This window comes from Apium graveolens, chromosome 10 (assembly GCF_009905375.1).
Source record: "Apium graveolens cultivar Ventura chromosome 10, ASM990537v1, whole genome shotgun sequence".
Classification (NCBI taxonomy): Eukaryota; Viridiplantae; Streptophyta; class Magnoliopsida; order Apiales; family Apiaceae; genus Apium; species Apium graveolens.
Genome location: NC_133656.1, coordinates 126,526,238 through 126,544,109, shown reverse-complemented (window position 1 = coordinate 126,544,109; position 17,872 = coordinate 126,526,238). Strand labels below are relative to the sequence as shown.

The 17,872-nt window shown below is 33.6% G+C and overlaps 1 pseudogene; it reads right to left on the bottom strand.

Moving 5' to 3' along the window:
- Window positions 1-13,994: 13,994 nt before the first annotated feature.
- LOC141690946 (uncharacterized) lies at window positions 13,995-16,332 on the bottom strand (annotated as a pseudogene).
- Between the last annotated feature and the right edge of the window lie 1,540 nt (window positions 16,333-17,872).

The window sequence follows — 17,872 nt, the reverse complement described above, 5'->3', positions numbered from 1 at the left end:
TATCGAAACATTTCGATATTTATTATTATTATTTAAAATAATTATAATTTATCTAAATATAAGAGAAACACGAGAATGTAAGTATAATCAACTATTTTTTTTTAAATTTCACTACTAAAATGAATAAATCTTTATGTCTTTAGAGTTTGTTCAACAAAAATGTGACAAACGATCAACAAAAAACACGAAAATGCACATTTTTCTTTGTTTTTGGTCATTGCCTACCAATATTGGTAGGAATTAAACATTTTATTTTATAGATTTATTATAAAAATATATGAGCTTAATTTAAAAAAATCTAATATCTTACATACATATTGAAAATCAATCTGTACGGCTCGAATAGTGGAAAAAAAATAAAATGTATAACACCTAAACAATCCATAAATTTTCAGTATAAAACCTAACTCAAAATTTGAACATTTTCGCTCCTTCATTTTCTTAACGATTTTTATTGTTTATGAATCTTTTCTTTTCCAAATTTTTTTCCTAGTTTCCTTTCGCTATGAAATGACTTTCCACTTTTGAAGTTAGATTTTATCGAAATATTTTGATATTTATTAATTTTTTATTAAAATAATTATAATTCATTTAAATATAAGAGAAACACGAGAATGTAAATATACTCAACTAATGTTTTTCTATTTCACTACTTAAATGAATATATCTTTATGTCATTACAGTTTGTTCAACAAAAACGTGACAAACGATCAATAAAAATATGAAAATGCACATTTTTCTTTGTTTTGGTCATTGCCTACCAATACTGGTAGAAATTGAACATTTTATTTTATAAATTTATTATAAAAACATGTGAGCTTAATTTAAAAAATCCAATATTTTGCATACATATCCAAAATCAATATGTCTAATTATCTGTACAGTTGGATTACTGAAAAAAATTAAAATATATAACCATATATAATCCATAAATTTGGATTTTACTGTTTATAAATATTTTCATTTCCAATTTTTTACTAGTTTCCTTTTGCTATAAATGACTTTCCACTTTTAAAATTATATTTTATCGAAACGTTTCGATATTTATTATTTTTTCGTAATAATTATAATTTATCTAAATGTATGAGAAACATGAGAATATAAGTATAATCAACTATTTTCTTGAATTTCACTACTAAAATGAATACATATTTAGGTTTTTAGAGTTTGTTCAACAAAAATGTGACAAACGATCAACAAAAAATACGAAAAAGTAATTTTTTTCTTTATTTTTGGTCATTGCCTACCAATACTGGTAGGAATTGGAAGTTTTGTTTTAGCAAAGTTCACTTTAATTACAATAAATAACAATGAAAAAATTTCTTCTTTTTCTTCTTACTCTTCCTTATCTTTATTTTCTTCTTCTTTATTTTCTTTTATCTTATCTTCAATACATTAATACCACACAATACAAAAGTAAAAGGTGGTGGGTCCATTTTTAAATTTGGACATTTTTTCCTACCAAATTTTCGCGCGCCTTTTTTCCAACCAATATCTTTACGAAAAAATCTTGAATTATTAAAAAGCTTCCACCGTCAAAAAAAAATATTTATTTTGGATAATACGTGTACTGCTGATATGGAGGGTGGGGTCATATCCATATAAAGATTCATCATTTCCTACCAATATCGGTAGGTTTTAAGTTCTTACCAAACATGGTAGGAAATATCTCTAAAATGAATAATTTTAAAATAATGTTTAATTGATTTAAAAAGGTGAGAGCTAATGACATGGATGGTGGGGTCATTTTGATATCATTTATCGATCAAAACCTACTAATATTGGTTCCTACCAATATTGGTAGGTTTTGGTACTTGCGTGTACAAGATCTGGGCCCACTGGGAGCAATTCCTACCGGATTTCGACCTGGTAGGAAATAGTGGAACAATTCCTACCAGAATTTGTTGGTAGGAAAATCTTGGTAGGAAACTTCCATTTTTCTTGTAGTGTTAGGTTTACATGTCAAGTTCAGTGATGTTGTTCCGTGCCATGTTCATAGGAAATATAATTGTTGACATTAACTGATCAAATTATCAAAATATGTCAATCAAGCTATTCGTCCCGGAAACTAAAACTTGACGTAAATGTTTAAAAATATCACAATAGAGAGGAACAGTTACAAGAGAGACTTTAAGCAAAATTGGTATCTTTGTCAAGTTATAGTTGTAAATAAAACTCACCCGTGCATGCCTTGTACACGGAAGCTCATTGAATGTAGTTGATGATCTGCAACACTCGTAAAAGATATGCTCTTTCCACGAGTCTTCATCCGCGTCTGGAAATCCCTCTTTCAACCATCTTTATGTATTCAACGACTTTTACTTGGAATTTCCTTTAACAAACATCCCATTTTCTGTTGCAGTGTGTAAAACCTTTTTTCCTCTTTTTCTGAGAACAAAATCAACAAATCACAACTAAGAAATTTAACAATATGATTAAATTACCATGTAAGAGTTAGTTAAGAAACCAAATATCATCAATAAATCAAGAACCTAGTTGTTGATGAATATAACAGTTCAATATACAACATGAAAGAACTTGCAACATGAAAGGTGTTATAAGTCACTATCCTATAGAATATTCCCAGAATAAGGCAACAGAAAACGTAAAATATTGCTGACTAAAAGAGTTAAAAACATCTTACTTGTGCTGCTGTTTTTTCGGCATTGCGATTGCATCACTACTTTTCTTTCTTGGTCGTTTTACGAAAATGTATTTTTCCTACATATAATTGTGATTAGTGTGTTATAACGAGAAAATATAAAATCGTGATAAATGAAATTGTAACTCAACTAATATTTTACACAATTTATAATAGGACCCTTTCTTTAGTATACACCAACCTTTTTTTTTGTTAACATTGAACAAAAGAAGCTTGAAGAGACTTTGATTATTATAAAAAACCTAAATATCTCAGTAGGTGGAGAGATAAATAATTAAAGTAATTTTAAGGATACACATGTTCGTACATCAAGAAGATTTCATGAATAATATTATAATAAATATTATTACATTCACATATTAAACTCTGTAGATGGACATGTGAATAATTAGAGTTCTTTTGAGGGATTGGGTATTATTCAACATATAATATACACATGTTTGTATATTAAGAAGATTTCATGAATAATATATTCACATATAATAATAAGTATTATTACATTCACATATTATAGTAAATGTTATTATAGTGCAAGGACCTAGTTAGGGAGTTGGTAAGGAGGTTAATGGATTTATTGGCACTTTAATGGATTTATTATCATATGAAAACATTATGCTGAAACCATATACTAGATTATAAAGAGATGTTAGAGAAAGTGTAGAACTTGTGTATATGAATTTTATTCAAAGTTCTCTTAGTATTGAATTGGGGTTATGCCTCAACATTTCGAACAAAACAATTACATTACATTGTTGCCTATGTCATGTTGTTTGCAGTAATTTAATATTAAATAATATTTAACAAGCCCCCTAAAGGCCATTTTTGGATGGAGGACTCTTCTTGGGATTGAATCCCCCCGAAAGCCATCTTTGGATGGACGACTCTTCTTAGGATTGAATGCCAAGTCTATTGCAGACTTATTATCAATATAGAGTACAACCGGACTAGGCTTTATATCTATTATTTGCCTGAGTAGATTATAGAGCCATATCCCCTGACAAGCAGCTGTTGTTGCTGCCATAAACTCAAATTCGCAGGATGACAAAGCTACACATTTCTATTTTTGTGACACCTAGGTGATGAGATTCTCATTCAGGTAAAAATCCATACCTCTAGTCGATTTTCTATCATCCACATTCCCAGCAAGATCACTATCAGGATACCCTGAAAGCAAATAATTTCCCTCTCCCTTTGTGTACACTAAACCAAAGTTGAATGTTCCACTAATATACCGAATGATGCGTTTAACTGTGGCTAGATGCATCTCAGTTGGTCTTTCCATGTACCTACTTACCACCCCAATGGAATATGTTATATCAGGCCTCGTGAACATGAGATATCTAAGGCCTCTCACCATTGATTTGAACTAAGTAGAGTTTACTGCTTTTCCCCGTCCGTCCTTGTTTAGTTTCTCCAAAGGTTGCATGGGATACTTTACTGTATTACAGCCTGTCATTCCTGCCTTGTCCACCAGTTTCTTTGTATATGCTATCTGCTTAAGCTCAGTATAACCATCTTTCCGAGTCACCTCCATGCCCAGATAATAGTTCAAACGCCCTAGATCGCTCATGTCAAATACGCTACTCATCTCTTTCTTAAACTTACTAATGTTTGAAGTATTTGTTCCAGTAATTAAAAGATCATCTACAGAGACAGCAACCACAAGAACTTCCCCTTATTCTCTTCTCGTGTATATAACATGTTCATATGGGCATTTCACAAAGCCCAATTCTTTCAAAAACTTGCTTAGACGAGCATACCAAGACCTGGGTGCTTGGCATAAACCGTATAGAGCTTTAATTAGCTTGTAAACCTTGTATTCATGCCCCCTCTTCACAAATCCTTCCAGTTGAACTACATAAACTTCCTCCTGCAGTTCCCCATTTAAAAATACAGATTTAACATCGAGATGGTGAACTTCCTATGAGTTTTTTGCAGCAAATACAGATTCATGCCCCCGGCTTACGTGAATTGATCCACTGTTTAGATCATACAAAGGATGGGCCTTAGTTCCTGGTTCACTACCCAAATAGATCACAACCTGTTTGAACCCCTGTCATCTAACTTCCCTGTTTGAACTCCTGGTACTTTCATGTGTGCGATGCAGCCAAATACTTTCATGTGGCGCAAGTGGGGTTTTTTTTTCTTTTAAGGCTTCATATGGTGTTTTCCATGTTACTGCTCGAGTTGGTAACATGTTCAGGATATATACAGAGTGTCTCACAACTTCTTCCTAGAATGAAATTGGCATCTTCTTCTCCTTAAAAAACTTTTCACCATTGTCACAACCGTCCGATTTTGCCTCTCGACTACATCATTCTGTGGTGGCGAGTACGGAGTAGTCTAATGTCTCTGGATACCAAATTCCTCACAATAAAAACTGAAGGTATTAGAGTAGAACTCACCCCCATGGTCAGTTCTTAGTACTTGTATCTCCTATTTTAAATCTTTCTCAACCATTTTCCTGAATTTCTTTAAAGCTTTGAATGCTTCATTTTTAGCTTTCAGAAGATAGACCCACATAAAACGACTGTAATCATCTACTAAAAGCAAGAAAAACTTGTTACCTGATGAAGTTGGTGGTGTGAATGGGCCACAAATATTTCCATGTATTACCTCAAGCACACACTTCACATTGAAATTTGAATGTGAAGGAAAAGGGCTACGAGTTTGTTTGGACATTGGACAGCCTTTGCACGTCCTTTTTGGATGAGTTAGTCTTGGTAGCCCATAGGCCATTTCTTCTTTGGATATGAGAACCAACGCAACAAAATTCACATTGCCTAAGCGAGAGTGCCAAAACCATGAGTCCTTCTCGACTTTTGATAACATACATACGGGTTCCCCACCTTATGTCTCAACCGAGTCACTGTATTTAATTTTAATTTTGTACAACCTATTTGTTGTAAGCTTTACTTTCATCAACAGATTTCCATCATTATCACGAACCCACATAAAATCACCTTGTAAAACTACTTTATTTCCCTCTTCTGAGAGCTGCCCTAAGCTTATAATGTTATTACATAGAGAAAGGATGTAGTATACCTCTCTTAGATATTGAGTTTCACCGTTCTTGCCCGAAGAACTATCACCAAAATGTACATCCCCGGTTACATTTTCATCCATGTCACTAAATTTCTTCTGTTGTTCGGTCATATGGTTGCTCGCCCCATTGTCGAGGTACGATATGTTACTGTTATCCTCATTGCTCACGTATTATTTTAATCCTGAAATAATGTCCCTTTCAATCAACTGTATCAGTCCGTTCTTCCCTTTCTGTTCACACTCAGACAATAGTAATGATGGCTCATCTCCACCAAAGTCAGCTTGTGATAGATTAACCTCTATTTTTTTCTCCCTTTCCTTCCTGGGTTTTTTGCACTCTCCTGCATATTGACCGTAGTTCTGACAATTGTAACATCGTACATGGCTTTTGTCTCGTCCCCAATGCGCCTTTGAGTTTGCAGATCCATTATAATTTCCTTGTCCTTTAGCCAAGCAATTTTTCCATTCCACCTTTGTAAACAAGATTTTCCCTCAATATTTTCACTTCTCACCCATTCATCCTCTGTCAGCATCAACTGATCTCCCTTATATCCTGATTGACCTTTTGTCCTTTCCTCATTTGCCTTCAATGATCCAATAGTCTTTTCTACTGACATCGTCTCGAAGTTTCTGAATTGCTCAATCGTTGAATAAATCTGTAAAAATTTCGACGGGAGTGCACATAACAATTTCTTCACACCATAGCTTTCAGTTACTGTGTCTCCGAGTGCTCAAATGTTTGATATCAACCAACTAATTTTCATCAAAAAATCATCCAACTGGTCGGTATCTTTCATTACCAAGGCTTCAAATTCCACCTTTAAGGTTTGAATTCGTGCAAACTTAACCCTCTCAACGCCTTGACACAGGGTTTTAATAGCATCCCAAGCATCTTTTGCCGTCCTTTTTTCTGCCAAAGATAAAAGAACATCCTCAGGTATTCCCTGATAGATCATGGCCAACGCGATCTTGTCTGTTTTCACATCAAGTAGAGTCTTTGAGTCACTGGGCTCAATTGCGTCCCACACTCCCTGTGCTTGCATAAAGACCCTCATCTTCATAGACCAAGCAGTATAATTTACCCTTGTCAGTGTTGGGTAACTCAACCCTACTGATCCCCCTTCCAGTTTGTTCACATCCATTGGTGTTGCTTTAGACATAAACAGAATGGTGTTCCGTAGCTCTGATACCAAAATGTAGAGACTAAAAGCAACCCACACGTATAAACTGTATCACACTAAGAAACATATATATGGAAATAAGAAATATATGGAGACTGCTTAAAATACTTCCTAAGATAAATGTCGTTGAGACAAAATAGGAACATCCTATTCTTACTCTAAAACTACATATCTACCTACAGAAACAGATAACTAAGACCTAGTATCGCTGATCATGACTAATTCATCACAGCAACTTATTTGGACACATAATAAAGGAAATTAAATAACACGAGCTTAGATTATAATTCCAATAAAAACGTGAGTGCATATATATTTAGAGATGGGGGTAGATATAGAGAGTAAATGAGGCCCTTGTCTTCTTGTTTCATATTTCAAGGGTGCTTGGTTGGAAGCTTAGTTCTTTGTGATGATTCTGACGTGTTTATTGAGGTGCAAGCCAACTTGTTTTTATACATATATAAGATTTTGTTACAAGACCTTATAAGTTTTTGTGAAAAATATTCAGGCCTTTCTACTTCTTTGGTAAAATATAATGTGTACAAAATAGGTGTGGACTCTACTCAATTTTTTAAATATTAATACAAAACATGTATACCTAAATTGCTATAAAATAAAGGCTATAAATGGACATTGTATTGAGAATATGGTGACACACCAATATATCAAAATCATCACTTTTTCTATCTCGAACTCTTTCTTTTTTTATTTATTTCTTTTTTATTTATTATATTAGAAGATAAGAGAATATGTTATATATATTTGTTGGTTATCAAAATTTATTATCAATATTTATCTCATTGATACGAGAGTTTATCCACAAAACCCCCTCATTATTTGCTTGCTTAACAGTATTTGTCATCTGTTGTCAAGCTACAAATGAGGAGTTTATTCATGTGATTAAAGAGATACAGAGTATTTTAGTAATTACTAGCTATCAATTTTACTATATATATTTTCATCTTCATGTATATCATCATATGTGTAACTGATAGAGTAGCTATTTGACTATATAAACACCTATAGGTTTACATTTTATGTATAATTATTGAATAAAATAAATGAATAAAGTATATTATATGTCACCACTGTGTGATATTTAATATTAACTATGTAACTTTGTGGTGTGCGAGGATTATTTGTATGATTAATTGTCAAGTCGTATTAATTTATTTTTTTACTTTTAAAAGTGATTTTATTGACACTTTATTTCTATAAATTTTCGGATTATCTATAAAATTATTTTTATTACATTATAATTTTATTAATTATTTTTGAGAATTTATAAAATTCAGAAATTAATATTTCATCGATTATTCAGAAATTAAAATTCAGAAGCTCATATTTCATTAATTTTGGAATATTTCGAGAATTTTAAAATTATTTCAAACAAAAATTCAGATTTTATTCACCCGCACGTTTGTTCGTTAAATCATAAAAATGTGGGCCTCTTGCGCGATTTAGAATCCTCCAAAAATTTTGAAAATTTTATTTTATTATTTTTTATTTATTTCAAGAATTTTAAAACTATTTTGGATTTATTCTGATATGTTTACACCAATAAATTGTATTGTTAAATTACATCGCGATCTCAAAATCAGAGTTTTAGTATGAGGCCACGTGTCAATTAATAGACACGCGGCTGTAAAACAAAGTGTGTGCCATGCTATTCTTTCTACCCCAGTATGTGACATCAATCTCTTCTTACTTCATCCCTTAATTAATCTCTCTCTCTCGATTCTCCTCTCTCTCTGTATTCCTTTAATCTCTCGATCTCATTTTGTTTCCCGCTGTTTCTTCCCCTTACCGCCGCATGTGTTGGTTTTTTTCCGGCTTGCTGCTCGGTGATAGCCCCGACTTGGTATCATGTTCGTTTGTGTATGTATACATAGGTATATATACTTGTGTGTGTATAACAGTTAAGCATGTTGCTTTGCCTTGTTACCGTCTCTATTATTTTTCCAGCCACTGCCTGATTTTTTTTCCGGTGAAGTGGACTGTAAGTGTGTCGCGGGTGTTGCTACTGTTGCCTTCGTTGGGGTTCTGTATAATACTTCAATCCCTATTTTATTTTCGAAAATGAAATCCAAATAAATTTCTATGATTCTCGGATTTTGATTTTAACTATTCGAAATTATTTTAATCGGTGAAGGTTCGTGATGGAATCCTGACTTATACGGGCACCCGCAAATTTTTGTCGTCGTCGGCGATGAGCCTTGGAGAGTGGACGGTGGACCGTGATGAACTATTCTGAGTCCTAAATTTATAAAAATATATATTAATTTAGTTTGTAAAATTGTTTGTGAAGAAAAAAGTATATATTTATATTTAAAAATTGTATTAGTGATTGTGTTATGAATTTGAGTTGACTGTGATGGTTGCGTTGTTGTTGGAAATTGTGGTGTCGAGTATGTTTCAACGGGTAGACCGATAAACAGAGGAGACACTGTCCAATTTTCGAGAAATTAAATTCGAAAATAAGAGAACATATCTTGTGATTATCAGGATTACTAGTCGAATGTATATAATTGTATAATTATAAATATTTTATGGAATATATTTTTGTGTTGTGATGAAAACCTGAAGAATACAGGTTCGAATCCTGTTCCCGCCTAATCAATTGAGAAACTTTCGTTAGTCCTGCTCGTGAGATCTTCAACGTCAGAGAGTTTTTATCATGAAATCAACGACCAAAGTGCCTAGCCATGTGTAGACCGAAATGGTCTCGCAAAGCCGGTAAATGTTTGGCTAAGATCCTTTCTGTAAGCTCGAGAGTACACTAGATAAGAAGGATTAAGTTAGTGTTAAGTTAGTGAAAGCTGACGATACTATTATCAAGTAAGTCTTTTATGGTCAGCAGCGGATAGGAGTACTCCAGCACTACCACAGCTTAGTGATTCAACCATAAATTCCGTATATTTTTATGTCTAGGATTTATATATACAACATAGGCCACTGCAAGGAGGGAATTTCTTATTATTCAAGTTATATTTAAGTGGTTCAATTCAGAAAAAAGGGAAAAAATATAAGAATTGGGTTGCGCCATATATATGAAAGAGTAATCTCATCTTTACATAAAAAATGTAGTTCCCCGGTAATTCCTTCAATAGTGGCTCTAATGTCAAATGAAAACCTTCCACCCAAATCTATTTAATTCGAGCACAACCGCGGTTAGTGATTCAATCACAGCGGGTAGACCAAGAGCAATTCTTTATTTTTATTCAATAGTATAAGAAGAAGATTCCTTGAAAACTTTATTTTATAAAATATTTGGCAACCCTACTTTACGAAACGACGGGTATATGTATTTTCCGAAAATGATCATTGAATCGGGTTGTAAATGCTTGTACCTAATTGTTATGTGTATTATAGTAATAGGTATACTTGAGAGTCGGGAATTGCTATCGGTAGGGTAGAAGTGATAGCTTGTTATGTGTATTATAGTAATATGTATACTTGCGAGTCGGGAATTGCTATCGGTAGGGTAGAAGTGATAACGAGGATATGTCAAGCATAGCTGGTCGTCTAATATAGGGTATTTCGACTCTGTGGGCTCTAGTCAAAAGACCATAAAGTTGACGTTAGACTAAAGATAGCCTAGTGATCAGTCGACAATCTCAGCAGGGTTCCAATCAAAGGACCTGAGTATTGAGGTCAGATCCAGGATAGTTTAATAGTTAAATGATAAAGACTGAGTGTCCAAGTCGGTCCAAGGCCAATCAATAATAGTTATAAAGCTTTGCAAGGCAAGTACCCCTGACCATTCTTTTATGGTTCAATATATATAAATAAACTGTTATTTTATTCTCGTACAGGAACAAAAACGTTTTAAGTTACGTATCCACTGTAGTTATAACAAACTATTTTAAAATTGATTTGGGGAAAAGTTACTTCGAAAATGTACCTATCTCGAATAAAAATGGTTTGTGAACCAGTTTTATGTGTGCTGCTAAATAAAACTTATTTAAAATGAGATAGATACAAGTGATTTGAAAACTGGATAAAACGTTCAGATATTGGGTACATATGGGCCAGAGTGGCCTATTGAGGTTATGTAAGAGGCTAACTCAGTTACGCGCACTATAAAACTGATTAATCCAGCAGGTCAGAGACTAGCTAGTCTCTGAGTTCTGGAACAGGTTTATGGGTTGGCAGTTGGAGCCGTTTGGTATTGATAGCCTGATCATCTGTGTTCACATATCCATTACGAATCTTATTTGGTTTTATGATTCCCATGACGGAAATAGTGATTTATACAGTTGAATTATAAATATGAATAGCATGCTAAAATTTGGACTATAATATTTTCACACGGCACACGGCTGATGTTACTGTTCTACAGAGCTTGCTAGTTTTGAATATCTAGTTTATACATTTGTTACATGTTTTATAATAAGTTATGATTTCTGTTCATATAACTGTTTTTCATAAACTGTTTTAATTGTTATTCATATAGTGGTACTGCTGAGCAATTGATTGCTCACCCTTGTAGAATGTTTTGTATATATATTGGAGACGCCTAGGAGACCTTCCCTTCACTACACCATATTTGACCTGTAGCAACACAAAAAACAAGTGTTAAAATGGGTAAAAATGTTACCTAAAGCAAAAAAACGGTCTATGGTTATATTTTTTAAAAATTTCGGGGTGTTGGATTTGCCCTGGTACAATAGGTGTCTGCGGTTACACTTTTTGAAATTTTGGTAACACCACTCAACGTGTTACAATAGAGTACCTATAGGTACATTTCTATTTCTATGGTGACAAGTTAATGGTGTAATCACAGTTCTGTTGCAACACACCTTACCCTTTAGTAACACCAAAAATATATTGAAATAGACTCTTTTGTAACACAATATTTACTATTATAACACTCAATTCAATCTTTCGATAACATTTTTATATCTTATGTAACATTCTTTTTTAAAACTCTGGTATTTATTGTAACACTTTTTTCCAATTTTTACTAACATAAATATATCAATCGGTCACACTCGGAACACTAAAAACTTAAATACATTTAATTAAAAACTCAAATAACGTTTAAATTCAACACAATACAAAGTTCCTTTATATGGCTGTAATATAGGTATTTCCTAACTTTGCTAGATGGACAGCATACTGTCCAACACAAACTTAATAACACACACTTGGTCACACTTGGACCACGGTATCGTAGTTTCTCCCTGATGGACTGATCAAAGCTTTTCCTTCTGGAGTTTTATAGTCGAGAATTTCATCAGCCCATAGACTCTTTACGAAAGAAGCATTGCGAGCGCCACAAGTGGCTGTGACATGGGTGTTTCCTAACCTTGCTAGCTGGAGAGCATAGTGTCCAACACCGCCTGAAGCTGCTGTGACAAGAATATTCATCAGTGGTCCTGTTTTATCAAGCTTGATGCCTACGGTGATGAGGCATTCACTACTAGAAAAAAGACCTTAGACATCGGTTAAAAAAACCGATGTCTAAGTAAAAAATGTATGATGTCTTCGCGACTGATGTTAAATGTAGTTTGTCATAGACATCGGTTAAAAACCGATGTCTATGTAATATTACACATCGTTTCTGGAAAATATCTGATGTCTAATTCACATTCTTGTTATATAATTGTGTAATGTCAAGTTCGGAAATGTAATATTAGGCCTATTAGGCCTATTTAAAACTGTAACACACAAGCAATATTTATAAATTAACATCGATTAAAAATAAAAAACCCGATGTCTTTATCTTCTTAGACATCGGTCTTTGATAAAAAACCGATGTCTCTATCTTATTAGACATCGGTTATTTTCTAAGTACCCAATGTCAATGTTGACAATAGACATCGGTTGTTTTCTAAAAAACCGATGTTAATATGATAAATAGACATCAGGTGTTTATTTTTGAATCGATGTTATTACCCTATTTTCATGTGCTAATATTCCTTTATTAACATCGAATATTTTGTTTTAACTGATGTCTTTGTGATTTTAAGACATTGCTTTTATATGTTTAAACTGATGTGTATTTATGATTTTTAACATCGGTTCTAAAAACTGGAAACAACCCTCCGACAATAAGTTTTATAATGTATATACATGAATCGAGTAAAGTAATCTTCTACGACAGATTGATACAAAAATCCCTCCTGTAACAAATTTTATAATGCATGTACATGAATATCTCTAGCCGTAATTATATTTACTCAACTAAATATTAACAAGTTTATATGAATTACATTTGGTCAGATGAATAATACAAGAGCTACTACATAGTTTCTACCAGACTACTACTACTATACTTTGTCAGATCATTGTATATGTCCTTGCATTTGTAGACAATACAATGCAGCAAAGATTGGCAATGGGATATAAGCGAATACTGCCCCAAACTTTCCTACAGGATCATTGTCAAAGTGCTTGACAAGTTATTAACAAACTGCACATAAAAAACAAAACCTATACAGTTTGACATAAACAAAGAAGCTTATCCAGGATGGAAAAGAAGATCATAAAGCACGCAGATATCTGTACAACTCTTCGACTGCCCACTCGAGTTAATGCTAAAAGACCAGCATTCTCGCTGTAGATAAAACAAACATTGACTAATAAATATATGATGCGCATGTTCAATCTTTATAAACATGGTCATCCAGGAAAAAGGTTGTCAAATTGTGAGGCATCTTACATAGATACTGAAGATCCATTTCCAGTCCCAAATATCCCCGACAACAAAATTCCAATTCCCTGATAAAATTATAAAGCTTCACGCATAAAAACGAGACTGTTCTCAGAGTCTTGTGATACTTTCGTACCATTCATCTCAATTTTTGTCGAATCAGCTACCATAGTCATTGTTGATAATATTTTTCCAACTTGTGCTTCAGAAGTAATTTTCTTCCAACCCATTATGATAATACTATTTCCCTGCTTTGTCAACTTGTATCCCTACAGAGTACAAAATAAGCAGCAAACACAATTCAAGTCAAGCTACAGGAAGTTCTAATTTAGTTCTGAATTCAAAAATGGATCATTATAATCCATAGCCTGATACTTAATCTTTGTTCTCTCCGAATATCATTAAAGCAGACGATGATGGTTGTAAAAGCTGCAAGTCTCATCTTATGATTCGAAATATCTGTAGGCATATCAATATTCAAAAAGCACTTTAGAGGATATGTTTTACTTCTGACTTCAACCAAAATTGCACTTATTATGGGTAAGCAAGCCTCGGCAGAAAGTTTAAAGTCATTAGCAGTGCTCTTACCCCCCATCCTGGCAGTTGAGAACACAAATTGAATCAAGAAAAATAAAAATTGATCCCAAAGCAGTTGCAACATGCAATATATTGATGCATGTCTACATAGTGCATTTTGTAAGTTAATGTGTACCAGTCATAAGATATTGAGATAGAAGGTATCCCGTAGAAAAAGGCTTCTCGAGCACCTGCTACTGTTCCTGAGTACAAGTTGTTATTCCAGTAATAGATTTGATTAGTTGTGCAGACTTAAGAGTTTATACTGCAGACTTAAGGATACATACTATAGACTACTTTTACTAAACAAAAAAGTGTTTCCTCAGACAGAGAGTTACTGACATGCGGTAACCAGAGTTGCAACCCATGTTTATGCCACTAATAACCTGTGACCAAAACAAACAAGAGTAAGCAACGAAAAACAATTTTTTTTTAAAAAAAGCAATTGAATAGAGTTGTTAGTAAGTGCTCAGCTTGAGTCGTTACAAATAGGTAACATCTTAGGTTACAGAAACATCAGCAACCAGAATGATATTTGAGCTTTAGCACGATTTACAACTAATGAGAATATCAATTTACAAAGTTGATTAAGAATAGTTACCAGATCAGGCACTATAGGAAAAAGAGTTCCGGAGATTCCCAGAGATGCACAATCTGTTGGAGTTCCTGGAATAGCAAAAAAACAAGTAAACAATAATAAGAAAACACTTCTTATAAATCATTATCAATTAAAATTCCAAGATTAAAGACTATAAACAATATATTTGGTCTTCATCTAGGCGTCGCCATCAGTATGTTGTGTGAGTGCCAGAAGCACGCAAGTAATTTGTTGGCAAAGAAAAATGAAAGATAATATACATTTTATAACAATGTGAAATGAAAACATACCAGAAACTGCATAGGCTGTTGCTCCCTGAATTTCTACTTGCTTAACATGGACAGGATGCATCCAAGTAATGCTGTGACTAACAGCTGACCTTTCCCTGTAAAAGAATTATTAGATACAAGAAAAACAATCAAAATGTTTCTAATTAAACATTATCCCCCAGTCATGCACATTATTTAAGCACCATCCTCCTAAGAACTTAGTTTTTTCATTCTATTCCTTCCTCATTTCATTCCCACCAAGTGAAAACAACCTATGTGACTTACTTAATTCTATCACTGCTCCACTTACGGAAATGATTTAGAGTAACGAGATATATTAACACAAAAACATGATATTCATGCTAGCTTTCGCTCTAACTTAACAATTAGCAATTCCACATTGTAGAGTTGGATAATACCTGAGACCGTACTTTGTAACTTAATTTGTATACCTTCCATATTGCAATTGAAGCATAATTAAAACTCAAAACTTAACGTTTAAGTAAGTGTAAGCTTTTAAATTAAAAGAAAAACAAACATACATTACATCTAAGCTTTTATGCTGGTTAAATTAATATACGATAACTGTTATTAATTATATGATAGAATCCATGTACCAGAAGCATTGGTAAAAATCGATTGAAAGTCGACGTACATTTCAGGGGCACAGACAAGGACTTGATATTGATCTGTAGAGACCAGGCCTGAACCAGAACTTGCAAGCCAGCACCATCAATACCATCATCGTTGGTTACCAAGATCGTAGGCCTAGCGTGATCATTTTCCAACTTAGTGTGAAAATTACAGCTAGTGATTTGTGCCAGAGGCTCTCAGATAAGGACCAACTGATCATGGCACATATGTCTCTTTATAGAGCAGTAGCACAACTGGTCAGGAATTACACATAATCATCAAAAACTGTTAAGCTACGCACTCCAATTCGGGAAGCAAACCGTAACCGACTCTCGAAAGCGTAAGCATAGAAGTCATCAAAACAGAAGCAGTGGTCGTGTGATAGGGTTGCATCGAACTCATTTCAACCGGACAACTATAAAACACACACAAATATCATCACTGTGTAAATATAATAAACGTAATAGCACAATATAAAAGGCAAGAGTTTGTGTAATAATTAGTACCTGAATAAAAGAGTGGAGAGAGATGGCTTTCTGGTGGGCATACAAAAGGGAGATGGAGAGGGGGCGGCTTTGGTTTTGGTAGCGGAAGCAATTCTCAACAGTACCATTATCCCCTTTTAAATCTTTACCTCCTTCCTCATTTGCATTTGCATTGAGTGACCTGTTGGATTTCTTGAGTTCGTTTTCTCTAAAAAGCCTCTCCATTCTAGTCCTCAAAAGCCTCTCCAGACAACCTAATTGAACAAATTAAACCTAATTGAACAAACAAACCTAACTGAACAAATTAAACCTAATTGAACAAGCAAACATAATTGAACAAACAAACCTTTTCAGAAATTAGGATTTCTCGTAGATGGGGTTTGATTAATTGAAGCTGTTCTTCAATTTGGGGTTTAATTGAGACCTGATATACCTGCAATCAACTGAAATGTTGTGTGTGTGAGAGAGATGGAAGAGAGAGAGAGGGAGAGAAGCAGAGAGAGAGAAAGAGAACCAGAGAGAGAAGGGAGAGCTCAGAGAGAGAGAGCAGAGAGATAGAGAGTGAGATAGAGAGAGACAGGAAAAAAATTAGGGGAAAACTGGTTTTTTTGTTAAGGGGGAATATTTGGGGAATAAAGGGGGGAAAGTTTCCGCGTGTTTTTTTTAATTTTTTTAAGTTAACCATCGACAACGGTTGTAAAATACAATCGATGTCTATAAAACAAAGACATTGGTTATATAAAAAACTGATGTCTAACTAACATTTCTCATTTTTAAAAAATAACTATACACAACGGTTATATTCTCGACCAATGTCTAATATAAGCAGTAACATCGGTTTTAAAATAACCGATGTCTAAAAGAACTTTAACATCGGTCGTCTGAGCAACCGAAGTCTAAGGACCGATGTCTATTGACAGAATTCTAGTAGTGATTGGTAAGCTGTAAGAGGAGGAGTGCCTAAGCCTGCATATTCTATAGCTGAGACTTCATATGGCTTTTTGACCATCATATCTTCTCTAATCATTTATATAATACACATTCATAATAATTAATATTCATAAATTAGTCCAATTTTTTTAATACATAATGTTATACTGACACACAGAATGGACACTCATGCTATAGTGAAAGAAAATTAATATGAACAAATTTGCCAAAAGGTTAAAGCAAAGCTGCTAAACAGATTTATCTCTCAACTGCATAGAGCGAGAGACTAGTACTACAAGTAGATCTAGAAGCCATTAACAAAATAAGGTCAATCTCAGATGAACATGAAGTGTGTTTGACCGAGAAATCAAAAGATATATAGTCAGCATAATCATAACAAAAAGAAAAATACATCAGAACCAAGATGGTATGCTGACAATAAGGTATTTATCCTTCATAAGTCAGTGCAATATAAGTTCACATTATAATTTTATCTTAAATCATCCAAACACCTAAAATTTTATAGAAATACAAAATTGGAGATCCAAGGAAAGTCAGAGGCCAATCATGCCCTTTCTGTCGCCTTTCGTGCATAACTTTGGAGTAGTTTTTTTTACTGACCAATGAATAGATTGTGAGACAGTAACAAGTGATCCTTACAGCATATAGCTCCATGCATTTGCCATGAATTGATAACCACGGTACACTAAAAAAATTATGTCAATGATTGTTGGGAAAGCATGGCACATAAAAATGCTTAAAATGAAAAATGAGAATAATGTCTAACATCTAATACGAGTATGAAATTGCACAATTAAGGGTGAACATGCTTATC